At 45.4% G+C, this 12,724-nt stretch overlaps 1 protein-coding gene across 1 annotated transcript in view; it reads right to left on the bottom strand.

The window, feature by feature from the left end:
- Positions 1-12,724, bottom strand: part of CTNNA1 (catenin alpha 1) — a 125,508-nt gene that overhangs the window by 41,561 nt on the left and 71,223 nt on the right. The gene's annotated exons all lie outside the window — the stretch shown is intronic.

The following is a 12,724-nucleotide window of genomic DNA, read 5'->3' as shown; positions in this document are numbered from 1 at the left end:
ATCTCCTTTTGTTGAGGAACCAGACACAATCCTCCAGATGAGGTCTCACAAGAGAGGAACAGCAGGTTTCAAGCACAGATCAGCCTTTGAAACTCAAATCCGATTTGTATTAATGACACTGGAGTACTGACGGTGAGATGGTGTCTTTGAGGATGCATCGCTTACCTGGCTCCTTCTCAAGGTAGGCACCACCTCAGCACAAAGGGTCAATCATGCCTGGGTGATTAACGGGAAGGTATAATTCCAAAGGAAAAAAACAGTGTGCCATCTGTCACTGCATGATTCCACCTCAAATTCTAGTTATTTTGAGTCTTCAGAATCTACTAATTTTAAATCAGGAAAAATCCTGACATTGCTAATGCAGTTTTTTCCCCCCCCATGAGTGACAATTTGTCAGCCTGTTTGTGTTGCCAGCTGTTGTAGATAACTGCCTTCTCTGACAATAGCTGGCTTTTACCACTCTCACTCAAAATGCATTTTTATTTAGTTTGGTGGTTTTTTTTTAATTTGAGATTTGTTCTGAGAATGAGTAAGGAGCTGCGTCTCCCGGCAATTCAGAGACTATACAGCCTCAGCTACATGAGCCTGGGGTCATCGCTAAGCTTCTTAAATTACACTGTTGGAAATAATAGAGAAACGTGCTAGAGCTTTGTATTTGTTAAGGTTCTCTCTGCACCGGTATCCCAGCTTAGGCAGAGGGGTTACTTCATATAGAGCTGCTTATTAAAGGATTGACAAATTGCTTTTTTCAATAAGAGACAAAAATGCAAGAGAAAAAAAAAAGGAGCTAGAATCTCCAACATATTACATCTTCTTTTTTTCAAGGATTTCAAAGGCTGACTTAGAAAGTTTGCATTAAAGTCCTTGCTGCATGCACCTGGATTGACTCCAGAGAAGCAGCATTAAGTTTTTCCTCCTTGTTCACAGGTCACTTTGTCGGGACAGCTTCTCCAGAAGTTAAATAGGCAAAGTGCTCCTAAGCAGCGCTGGGTGCCATCCAGCTGTGAGAAATCCAGGGAACGCTCTGCAATGGATTTGTGGGTGCAGAACTCAAAATTACCAGAGCTGCCTCTGCCACAGTATTGTTAGCAAAGAGGATTATACCTGGTGAGGCAGGAGACAAACACCGACTACTCTCATTTGGAACTAGCATAAGCAGTGGTGCAGAAGAGTTTTCCGACATTCTGAAGCCTGAAAAGCTTTACTTTTCAACATAACATCAACCAACACCCTCCCATACCTGATGCTCACAAATCTCACGCAGAAATAAACCCATCCTCATTTATACACTGATAGTTTAGGAATTCCTACAACACAGAAACAAAGCTTTTCACAGCTTTTCCTGGCATTTTAGTTTCTGATTAAACTTCAAACTGCAGCTTCCTGTTCTAGTTTTTACTTTTCATTTTATAATTTCTCTAGGAATGCAAATTCCCACTTTTCAGGAGCTTAATATCACCCATTTTAAAAGAAAGAACTAAAAATAGGATGGAAAGGAGCCATTCAATATCTCCCTCGTGAGGACCTGCTAAAGAAACCGTACCTGCTACTCTCCCAGAATTCAAACGCAGGCCATCTAATTTCAGAGGGCAGCCCAGATTCACTTCACGAGGGTCACAGCCCAGGAAATTCATTCGCCTGCCAAAACAGCTGTTCTGGCAAAACTATGTGGCACCTGAGGACTCTCAGAAGAGTTGTGTCAATTATGTAATTTCCATCCCTCTTAAAAAAGGGCTTTTTATTATTCACTAAGCCCATACATTTATTAATTCACTCGTATACTATAACATTCAAGATGACTGTGAACATTTTAATGTCCACACTAACAGGTACTGTGCGAGGGACAAACCTGCATTATAACCCCATAACTCCTTGGTTTTGCAGAAGCAGGGCTGATTTTGAATTATGCAAACCAGCTTCACTTCTTTAATGCATGGAGGGACGACAGGAGGCCCAGAAGGCCAATCGTATACTGGGCTGCATCAAAAGCAGCGCGGCCAGCAGGTTGAGTGAGGTGATTCTGCCCCTCTGTTCCTCTCTTGTGAGACCTCATCTGGAGGATTGTGTCCAGTTCTGGAATCTTCAACATAAGAAGGAGATGGAGCTGTTGGAACAGGTCCAGAAGAGGATACAAAGATGATCAGAGGGCTGGAGCACCTCCCATACGAAGACAGGCTGAGAGAGTTTGGCTTGGTCAGCCTGGAGGAGAGAAGGCTGTGGGGAGACCTTAAAGCAACCTTCCAGTACCTGAAGGGGCTACAAGAAAGCTGGGGAAGGACTGTTTACAAAGGCTTGGAGTGACAGGACAAGGGGCAATGGGTATAAACTGGAGAGAGACAGATTTAGACTAGACATAAGGAGGAATTTCTTCACTAAGAGATTGGGGAGGCACTGGCAGAGGTCACCCAGGGAAGTTGCAGCTGCTCCATCCCTGGAGGTGTTCGAGGTCAGGTTGGATGGGGCTTGGGCAGCCTGATCTAGTGGGAGGTGTCCCAGCGCATCGCAGGGGCTTTGAGATTCCATCCAACCCAAACGATTCTATGACTTTGGTTCAATCCCCAGTGCTGCTGGAGGAAGTGACTGGAGTCACACTGCCAGCTACTCCCTGATTTTTCATGACTGGATAGTTGCGAGTGGCTGCAGCTCCACAGAAGGTACCTTGTCAGAGCTTGTTGTGGGCATTGGAATGCCCATATGCTAACTTAAAACAGTAGAAGTCTTTAATTAAAGCAAGCTGCACAGAGAAAGACTGCAGACATAAAGCACTGAGGGGAACGATGGACTGAAATTGAGAGAACTGCTATTTCCAGAGCTCTGCAACTTTATGCAGAAGACAAAAGCAGTTTTATCTTCAAGTCTGCTTATAAGCCCATGGAAGGGAATTTTCAGCCAGATGAAACAAAACTGGTGAGGAAAACATTTTCTTTTTTTTTTCCAGAAGTTTTAGACAATGAGAAGTGGGCACGTTTTATTTCAACAGGCTGATGGCAAGAGGAAGGGGATCAGAGACAATATATTGTGTACCTTCTGCTCCCTGTAATACTGAGGCAAGCACTTAATATTCTCATGGGTAACCACCCTTCTTTTGGGATCAAATGCACCTTTCAAGCTATGTCTGTGTGTCTCAGACTCTAGTTAAAGAACACAGCTCTGCACGTGGCTCTCCACCAAAGCTGTACCCACCTACCTGGTGCCATTTGAGGTACAGCTGTCCAAAAAACCTCTGCTCCATATCAGCGAGCTCTTTCTGCGCCTGGAGGAAACTTCCTCCTCCAACAGAGCACAACCTCACATGCTGTCAAGGCTTCATAAAGAAGGGAAGTTTTACAGACAGCTGGGCCAAACCAGAGTTTGTGCATCCTGACAAACCAAACTGCACTGCATATCCCAAGTGGCAAGTGCAGAAGGCAGAGCAGTTCTCCCTCAAACAAGAAGGATTTTCAGTCAGAGAGGGGGGAAGAGGTATTTGAAGGGAACTAATACACCTATAGCATAAAAAATATCCACAGCAATGTAGTGCCAGCCGTGCAGAGATACCTTTGTTCCCAGACTGGTGGATTATCCTTTCTACGGACTGGAGCTGGTAAAGGAATAGCAGTGTGCTACGTGGGCACCGTGCCCCTCAGAGATGCAGCTGGAGCAGCAGATGTAGCTATTGGCACGGGAACTATTCCTTCCTCAGACAAACAAGCTAAAGTGATAAAATGTTGTTATAAGCACAAAACACATTAGTTACACCAGTCAATCTGAGCTGCCATGACAGAAATCACACCACTGGTATGGAACATTGATCTGAGCTTCAGCTAAAACTTTGAGAGTGAATCCTCATCTCAGATGTGTCTTAGCAACACAACTGCTTTTCTTTAAAACAGAAGTATATCTAGGTAGCACCTGAACAATTACCCTTATCCAAACAAGCCTCTATGTATCGAAATTGAAATCACAATTTTTTCCCATCTCATTTTGCTTATCGCTCAGCGTGCAGCATTATGATCCTTCTAAAGGCTTTCAACGTAATGCCCATTATTAGCTGTTTAATCCAGGTTGTGGAGATCCATAAAACTGTTCACGGCAAGTTTAATGATAATTCTAAGTGCATCATGCTCTTGAAGAAGACAACAAGATAGAAGAGGAATAAATGCTACACAGACTTCAGGCAACTCCTTGTCGACACTACCTGACCGATATTCCCATATGGCTGATGACTGGAATGATGAAAATCCAGACATGCGTTGAGGCTTTTAGTTACATATCAAATTAAAACATTTATGGCACAACTATAAAAGCCATACCCAAAAAGCTACTTAAAAATGCTGTGGAAATTCAGACTCAAATACCTGGAAAATAAAAGAGGCCACAACTCTATTGCTTTTTACCTGCCTATGAAGACATCAAGTCAACAGCACCCACACTCAATTGCTGCCTGATCTCTTTAACTGACTTCTCCTTCCCCAAATGAATCATAGAATCATAGAATCACCAGGTCGGAAGAGACCCACCAGATCATCAAGTCCAACCATTCCTATCAAACACTAACCCATGCCCCTCAGCACCTCATCCACCCATCCCTTAAACCCCTCCAGGGAAGGTGACTCAACCCCCTCCCTGGGCAGCCTCTGCCAGTGCCCAGTGACCCTTTCTGTGAAAAATTTTTTCCTAATGTCCAGCCTAAATCTCCCCTGGCAGAGCTTGAGGCCATTCCCTCTCGTCCTGTCCCCTGTCACTTGGGAGAAGAGCCCAGCTCCCTCCCCTCCACAACCTCCTTTCAGGTAGTTGTAGAGAGCAATGAGGTCTCCCCTCAGCCTCCTCTTCTCCAGGCTAAACACCCCCAGCTCTCTCAGCCGTTCCTCATAAGGCCTGTTCTCCAGCTCCTTCACCAGCTTTGTTGCTCTTCTCTGGACTCGCTCCAGAGCCTCAACATCCTTCTTGTGGTGAGGGGCCCAGAACTGAACACAGGATTCGAGGAGCGGTCTCACCAGTGCCGAGTCCAGAGGGAGAAGAACCTCCCTGGACCTGCTGGTCACACCGTTTCTGATCCAAGCCAAGATGCCAAGCCAAGATGCCAAGCCAAGATGCCATTGTCCTTCTTGGCCACCTGGGCCACTGCTGGCTCATGTTCAGTCGCTGTCAACCAACACCCCCAGGTCCCTCTCCTCCAGGCAGCTTTCTAGACAGACTTCTCCTAGTCTGTAGCTGCTCAGGGTTGTTGTGCCCCAAGTGCAGGACCCGGCATTTGGCCTTGTTAAACCTCCTGCCATTGGACTCAGCCCAGCGGTCCAGCCTGTTCAGATCCCTTTGGAGCCTCCCGACCCTCCAGCAGATCCACACTTCCACCCAGCTTAGTGTCGTCCGCAAACTTGCTAAGGGTGCACTTGATGCCTTCATCCAGGTCGTTGATAAAGACATTGAACAGGGCTGGACCCAGCCTTGAGCCCTGGGGAACCCCACTTGTCACTGGCCTCCAGCTGGAGTTAACACCATTTCCCACCACTCTCTGGGCCCTGCAGCCAACCAGTTTTCCACCCAGGAGAGTGTGTGCCTGTCCAGGCCAGAGGTGACAGTTTCCCAAGCAGAATGCTGTGAGAAACTGTGTCAAAGGCTTTACTGAAGTCCAGGAAGATCCATCCACAGCCTTTCCCTCATCCAGCAGCCGAGTCACTTTGTCATAGAAGGCGATCAGGTTAGTTTGGCAAGACCTGCCTTTTGTGAACCCGTGTGGACTGGGCCTGATCACCCGGTTCTCTTGCATGTGCTTCATGATCGCACTCAAGATCACCTGCTCCATGACTTTCCCTGGCACTGAGGTCAGACTGACAGGCCTGTAGTTCCTGGATCCTCCCTGCGACCCTTCTTGTAGATGGGCACATCAGCCTCCAGTCCAGTGGGACTTCCCCAGTCTTCCAGGACTGTTGGAAGATGATGGAAAAAAATGCTTCCAAAGATGACAGGAACGGAGTAAATACAGGGCTGATTCTAGAGTTCATACAGTTTTCCAAAGCCTAATCTCATTCACCTTCAGCTCCTACACCTTTCCCATCTCCCCTGGCCCACTTAAAGACAAAGCCCCACACTAAACAATCACCCAACATAATGACTGCCCCTGTGGAAAAGACACAGCAGCAATGCCTCTCCTCTCCTCCACAGAGCCACAGCTAACTGGGATGAGTTTTAAATAGAAGAATGTCTCCAAACACCCCGATTGTTGCTCAGATCTGTGAGGGTTCACAATCATCCTCAATTCAGTGTAGAGAAGGGGAGACTGAGGGGAGATCTCATCAAGATCTGCAGCTTCCTCACAAGGGGTGAAGGAGGAGCAAGGAACTGAGCTCTTCTCTCTGGTGACCAATGACAGGACCCAAGGGAATGGCAGGAAGATGCCAGGGGAGGGTTAGGCTGGACATTAGGAGAAGGCTCTTCCCTCCACAGTGGTGGAGCCCTGGAACAGCTCCCAAGGAAGCAGTCACAGTGCCAAGCCTGACAATATTTCAGAAGCATTTGGCCAACGCCCTTAGTCCCACGGTGTGAATGTTGGGGTGTCCTGTGCAGGGACAGGAGTTGGACTTGATGGTCCTTATGGGTCCCTTCCAACTCAGGACATTCTATGCTCTATGATGTCTCCCATCAGCTTCACTGTCAGACCACTGACTATCTTGCTTCTCCCATGTGTACTTACAATGAAATAGGGATAGAAAGATTATTCTTCAGTCTCTTACTCCTCTTCAAACATGATTTTGAATCTGTACTAGCATTTTACGAACCCTTTCATACATAATTTGTTGCAGCATTAGAAGATTAGCCTAAAAAAACCCTTACAAGAACAAAAGTTATCGTATTAAAAGGTCAGTTGCCTTTATTTATGTATGATCTATTAAATTTGTATATCCAGTTTTGTTGGAAAATGAAGGAACTTTTTTTCTGCTGAGGCTTTCCTACTTTACCGATTATGAATGTAATGAAGGCATGTTCTACAAGCAGAATTTAATTTATTTATGAATTAGTTGACTAATAAAATGAACTTACAAGGAAAGTGCATCGGTTCTTGAAGAGTGTCAGGCTTTAGAGGGCACATTAGAGTTATACTGGTCGTTTACTGAAGACATTTATTTTAAATTGTTGCCAAGGTTGGCTATAGACAAACTAAGGAAAATGTGCTTGTGCTTTGGAAGATGCATTTTGTTTTCCATCTTAAAATGGGAAATTACTCTTGAGCTGGACAAACTCTGCCTCTCTTCCCCAAACCACAGCGAAAGGACATTTCTCTTCTAATACACAATTACCTTCAAAATAAAAGCAAGGAAGAGATAAATTTGAGTTGGCAGATTCCAACCCGATGATGTAAATCAGCCTACTGAACAGGAAAAATACATGCCCAGATACTACGGTAATGACTGACAGCGACTCGAGCCTGGGAAACGCTGCGTTTTGAGAGATTAATGTACCCAAAGATTCAGAAAAGCTTTTCAAGTCAATATTTGATTTGGGTGTCAAGTGCTTGTCTGCACTTTTTAACCAAGACGCAGCATCTCTGTCTTTCCGTACTGACGCAAACCTTTGGTGGCAAACCTGAACAGAGAATATTTAAAGAATGAAAGAAGGTGGTAATTAAAGAATGAAAGAATACTTAAGCTAGATGAGGGGAGATTGAGAGGAGATCTTGGGAAGAAATGTTTTGCTGTGAGGGTGGGGAGGCCCAGGTTGCCCAGAGCAGTGGTGGCTGCCCCATCCCTGGAGGGGTTCAAAGCCAAGTTGGAGGGGGCTTGGGGCAACCTGATGCAGTGGGAGGTGTCCCTGCCCATGGCAGGGGGTGGGACTGGATGGGCTTTGAGGTCCCTTCCAACCCAAATGCTTCTATGGTTCTACCATTCTATGAAAGAGCAAAGCCTGCCCAATCCCTATAAACTTTGCATAAACTTTTGAAATCAAGGGACTAACAGACAATCAAGGGATAATCTTGTCAGATTCGATTTATTTCTAGATCTCCTAGATATTTCCTTTCCATGTTTTGTTTTTGATAAAGGCATATGGTGCACAAATGACTGAGTACACGCCTTTATCAGAAATATAACTGGCTGTGCCCAGGCAAGTCACATCTCAGGAACAGAGGACAGGCATGTCTCGTTTTTTTAAAACCTTTGCTGCATTATTTTAAATCTAAGCTGTGTTTTAATCACTTCAGATTTGTCTAAAAGCTTTTCACATGTAGAAAACCAGCAGCTGTTACACTCCCTGAAAACTATATAGGCTACAACTGTGGGCAAATCAGGATAAATTGCAATAAAATGCTGCAAGTGTGCCAGCCTTTGGGCTTTTGGAGTGGTATTTTTAGGCTGAGGTCTGAAGAATCATTCTGGGACATCAGGCAAGACAGTTAGGGCAGCAGAAGGGGAACCGTCAGCGTGAGAGGCTACGGAGAGCTTATGGAGTTGCAAGTGCTCAAATGTGATTCTTTCCAAGCAAATAAATTTGCAGCCTGCATCTGTTCATGGGTTTTCACTGAAGATGAGAAAATCATCTCTCCATATGCAAGATACAGCCCAGCGCATTAAGAAAAGGCACAGAGTGGTCTTTTCAGATAAACTAAAGCAATGACGGGGGAAAAAAATGATGCTTATGGAATATCACCGTGAGCTTTCGCCTCCCAGATCTCACCAAATTTTCTCCAACAAAGAGACTTACAGATAAATTTGAGAGAAATATTTGACGCGGGGGTCCTGGGTTCCAGAATAAGATAAAGATCATTGGCTGTTTTTAAGAAATTACAAACTCTACCTTTTCAAAGGAAGCAGGCAAACAGCTACTGCCAACTTTGAACCTGGGCTCTGTCCTCATCTACCTCGTAATAACCTCATTTCTTAAAGGTCTGAGAACTACACAGTACAGAACAGTGACAAACAGGCAACCCGATTTTTCTTTTCCTAAAGCGTTCAGTACCATATAGCTGTTTCTCCTTAGCATTCACGGCTTTTTCCCTTGTCAGGGACCAGCCAGAGTGCTGTGGCAGTGACTAGAGCGAGCGGTACAAAGGCAACTGGTGCAGAAGCTCGCTTCAAAGACCAGGGGGAACAAAAAGTCAGCATGGTGCTCAGTGACATCACTAAAAGTGCTGCAGGACAACCTTTTTTCTGCTAGGGTTGAATATTAAATCTAAGGATGCCCATGCCAAGCTGCCTTTCCTAAAGAGCAAAGTTACAGGTTGGAGGGCCCACGCTACTTTAGCCGGCATCGGAAAAACCTCTGGAATGCAAGTAAGGACCACAACTTGTAAATCACGAAGGACTTTCATAGTGCACAAGTGAATTGAACTACTTCTTACACTGGTTCCCAAAATGCTCGCTCTTCTGTTATTCCTGTGTGCTGCATTTAAATTGGCTTCTCAATTCTTGAATTAAACTCCTTTAACAAAATTCAGAGGGAGAGCAAGCTAGTTAATGGACTGTTAGCACAGAGCAGTTTTAAAAGCTGTCTTTGAAATGTATTATTCAACTGGGACAAGTCTCCTTTTACTGTTTTACCATTGCTCAGTTGTCAAGAGGTAGGATAAGGGGGTTAGTGCTTTACTATGTAGAAACAAATCAGGTGGAAGCTCTTTGGGACAGGGCTTTGGTATGGTTTCTCTAGAAGGTACAGACCCAGCAGGGAAATCAGATTTGTGTAGTTATTGCATCTTTTGGTTAGATCTGTCTGCCTGGACTTAAGAATCAGAAAGCAGACAGTGCCCTGCTGCCAAGAAGGCAACATTTCCAAGTAAAATCACACAAATCATGTGCTTGCATCTTTTTACAGCTACTTGGAGGGCCTGAAAACACCTCTGCACTGCGGGAGCAGGAACTGCCCACACTGACCCAGGGAAGAATCAGCACTGTCGCTCCTCCCATCCAACCAACACCTGCAAAGTTCAGTGTCCAAAACCACTCATAGATAAATATGGGTCCTCCCTGGTGGCTGGTTCCTCAGGAGAGCAGCACTGACTCCTCCAGGTCACAGGACAAAAGCAAACCAACTCCGTGGTGTAAAACTGGCCCAGGGAGGTGGGTGAATCACCATCCCTGGAGGTATCTAAAAGACGGATAGATGAGGTACTCAAGGTTTAGTGGCAGACAGGAATGGCTGGACTCGATGATCTAAGAGGTCTTTTCCAACCTAGTGATTCTATGATTCTACAATTCTAAAACTTCTCAGACAGGGAGCTGTCTAGCTACCTAGTACAGAGCAGGTCACTCATACGTGCTTCTCCCCACCCTTTAGCATTAAAAGCAAGGACACATTCTCCACCTGGGCCACGGGAGCCTGCCAGTCCCAGCGTGACACACGGCACAGCTCTGTTCTGCGCTGCAGCTGTTTGTCACACCGGATGGCGAGTCACTCGGCAGCGTTTCGGAGGGCAGTTCCCTCCCTGGCACCCCTCTGCCACCGCAGACAGGCGGAAGCAATCACTCCTCATCTCCCCATGCGGAGCATCTTCCGTTCTGCTCTTTAATAATAAACACAATCGTTTATTGTTTCTCTGGGTACCTGCAGTCCAGTTTCTGCCCAAAAGCAGAGGGGTTTGCAAGGGGCTTGCAAACAGCCCCTTCCATTCCAGCAAAGAGACACACCAAGACACGAAGTGCAACCCACCCCGACGTGCTGCCCTTCACTGCATAAATGTGACATCGCACATGACTCCGTGCTGGCTCTATTCCCCGGAGACAAGGGCTTGGCAGGACTACTATTACCCTCTGTCAAAGCTAAGCCCATATATCGATCCATCGCATTCACAGAAGAGGTTTATAAGCCATCTAGATCACACTACTCTACAGCCATAGTTACATTTTAGACAGCAAAAGCAATAAGCAAGCCTTCAAAAACTTGTTGCAGCAGCATATCAGTTCAGCAGAACCTTTTGATGCCAGTCAGAAATATTGTTTAATACATACTTTCAGGGGAACAGTCTTTCAAGAAAGACAGGCTGTTTGGTTGAATAGAGGTTCTGTAAAACTCATTTGCAGCTTGGCATTTTGCACACAAGGTAAGGTCAGTAAAAGCCACTCTCTCATGCCAGTGAGGACAGCCCCCCGTTGCTTTTTCAGACGACACGTGTATTCTGAAGGAGCCAGGAGTACGGGCTCACCTAGCAAAGGTGGGAGGGAAGCTCGTGGCTAGAGCAGTGCAATTACTGCTCTGTAATTAGCCTGATAAACTCCGAGTGCAGATACTCCACATCCACTGAGGAGGTAGCAGACTACGTCAGAATAGGCACCAATATTGTTACGCTAGTCAACTTCTCCCGTAAACAAGCCCTAGAATAATTGTCTAGATACAGTAGGCTTGCAATGTGAAGAAGGCAGGTTTTAGACAAGACCTGCTTCAAAGTGCTCCCAGTATCGCACCTGCACGGCCGTGTCCTGCTGCCACAGCAGGGCACAGCAGCGCTGTCTGCTGCCTGCTGCTTTGTCAGACGAGATTAGCTACTGAAAATTTAAAATAAAATAACTTTGAAACTATATGGAGATGGCATTTACACTGAGACACAGCAGGTCGAAGGTGAAGAACGGATACCTTTGAAGAATTACAGGGTTTCACTGCTTAGACGGCAACTCGGAGCTGGAGCAGCTCGATGCACCCCAGACTGAGGGGCAGCTGCTCACTGCGCTCAGAGCTTGTAGGGCTTTAAGAAAAGGGAAGATACCGAGCAAGAGTCAGAAATTACTTTTACTGCTGCTGGCTAGGTCTTATTCTTGAGTAACTGAAATTTGTCCACATGTGTTAAGTATTCCAGATGAGCTCAGGAGACACACAGATGCAATTATCAATAATGGTGATATCAGGAGAGCAGAACCAGCCTAACTGGTATCCGACTGTTCCCGGGCAGCTGCAGGCGTTCAGTGCAGGCGCTGGCTGGTGCCTCAAAGAACACTGCGGTGCACAGGAGGAGCTTTTGAAGCTTATTCCTAGTGGCATGTTTCTTCAACAAAACCTACAGATGTTTGTTCCTTGCCATTTAGCATCAATAAGCACACAAATCGCATTTGAAAACAATGGCAAGAGGATAAGGTTACCAGGATGTATCCACAAACACAGGGTATGAACCTACCTGGCTCTTTGTAACTGCACTCTCTGCTGGAAAACTATTACCTTCAATAACGGACTAATAACAGCTAATGCATTTCAGTTAGGACAGGCCAGTCCTCTTGAAGCTGATCTTGTCACACATTTGCTTTAGCCTTGAGCAATACCAGCTTGAGAGCCTCGGGTTTTTTATTAGAAATAGGCAGCAAGGATCGGTTTTGCTGTTACTGAGACTTTTCTGTTTGTCTGTTGTTTGCTCTTTACAAACACACAAGCAGGTTTCCATTTGAAAAGCCTTCACATAAGAGGTCTGTTTATATTCGCTGGTATTTTACTGAAATAAAGAACCTGCAGGCTTCAAGTAAGGGTCAAATTGTGCAGCCGGCCAGTTGCGCCCCAGTCTCCTTTACTCCACAGCACCAGCTCCAAGTGACGGAGCAAGCAAAGGTAAAGGCACAATATCCTCGCACTGCAGAATATATAAAACCACAGGGGCTATGTAACAGTAGCTGCTGCTTCTCGATAAGCTTAACATTTTTTATCATTTAAATATTAAATTGTATTTAAATCTGTTAAAACAAAATTTTCAAAGCAAATCCATTACAGAACTGAAAAATGTGTTTTGCCTACTCTTGCCTTAATTTAGCTAGCGATAATTTAACTTTAATTTGTACCC

The sequence above is a fragment of the Phaenicophaeus curvirostris genome, chromosome 15 (assembly GCF_032191515.1).
Source record: "Phaenicophaeus curvirostris isolate KB17595 chromosome 15, BPBGC_Pcur_1.0, whole genome shotgun sequence".
In the NCBI taxonomy this organism is placed as follows: domain Eukaryota; kingdom Metazoa; phylum Chordata; class Aves; order Cuculiformes; family Cuculidae; genus Phaenicophaeus; species Phaenicophaeus curvirostris.
This window is presented reverse-complemented; position numbering and strand designations above follow the sequence as displayed.